Source organism: Pundamilia nyererei, unplaced genomic scaffold (genome assembly GCF_000239375.1).
Source record: "Pundamilia nyererei isolate P.nyererei 1_Seehausen unplaced genomic scaffold, PunNye1.0 scaffold00216, whole genome shotgun sequence".
NCBI lineage: Eukaryota > Metazoa > Chordata > Actinopteri > Cichliformes > Cichlidae > Pundamilia > Pundamilia nyererei.
Window position 1 is genome coordinate 712,800 of NW_005187617.1, and position 875 is coordinate 713,674.

An 875-nucleotide genomic window follows, 5' to 3' on the forward strand; every position below is an offset into this window, starting at 1 on the left:
TGCAACCAGGTGACTGAACCCCTGCTGGCCGTTATAAAGAATGCAGTTTCAAGGCACTTCAAGATTGGTTCACTGTTCAGACCTGGAATAATAATAATAATAATAATAATAATAATAATAAGTCACATAAAAACTGTAATAATCACCAGTGTGAGAACCTTCACAGACACCAGTGTGATGTAAGCAGCTGTTTCTCACTCAAAGATTAACATAGTATTATATAATATTATTGAGAAAGAAAAACCTCACGTGGTAGAAAATGTATTTATTGAAATTGTAAGATGTCAAGCATGAGCTGTAATGAGATTGCTGAAACTTGGATCCCCTGTCATCATCAGTTGTTCGGTAACAGGAAACCCAGCCACACTTCTCAGGATACTGTAATGTATATAGCCCCGCCTTCCTCTGTGACCTCATGTATACAAATTAAAAAATGTCCACGCTGAACATAAAGAATGTAAGTGGAATTCATGGCAGAGCAGTGTGGGTGTTTTTCTTGGGTGATTTCTTCCATTTGTCTGCAGATGTGTCCTCACAGGCTTGTTAGTGTGTTGCAGGGGATCGAGTGCAGTTCAGTCAGTGAAGGCTTGACTGCAGAGAAAACAGACTGCTGAGTAAATATCTGTAAGTCTGTCGATGATTTAATGTGCATTTTCTCTGTAAATGCCTCAAGGCTGCAGCAGCTGGACAACTGCTTTCCCAGGATGCTTTACAGCTCAAAGACCCAGGAGGGTGTGTGTGTGTGTGTGTGTGTGTGTGTGTGTGTGTGTGTGTGTCTCAGTGTGTGTGTCGTGCAGCAACTTGGGCAGATTTCCAGATGGTACCATTCCTGTGCCGTCCTGGAGCTGTATGCATTCACTCACACAGAGATATTA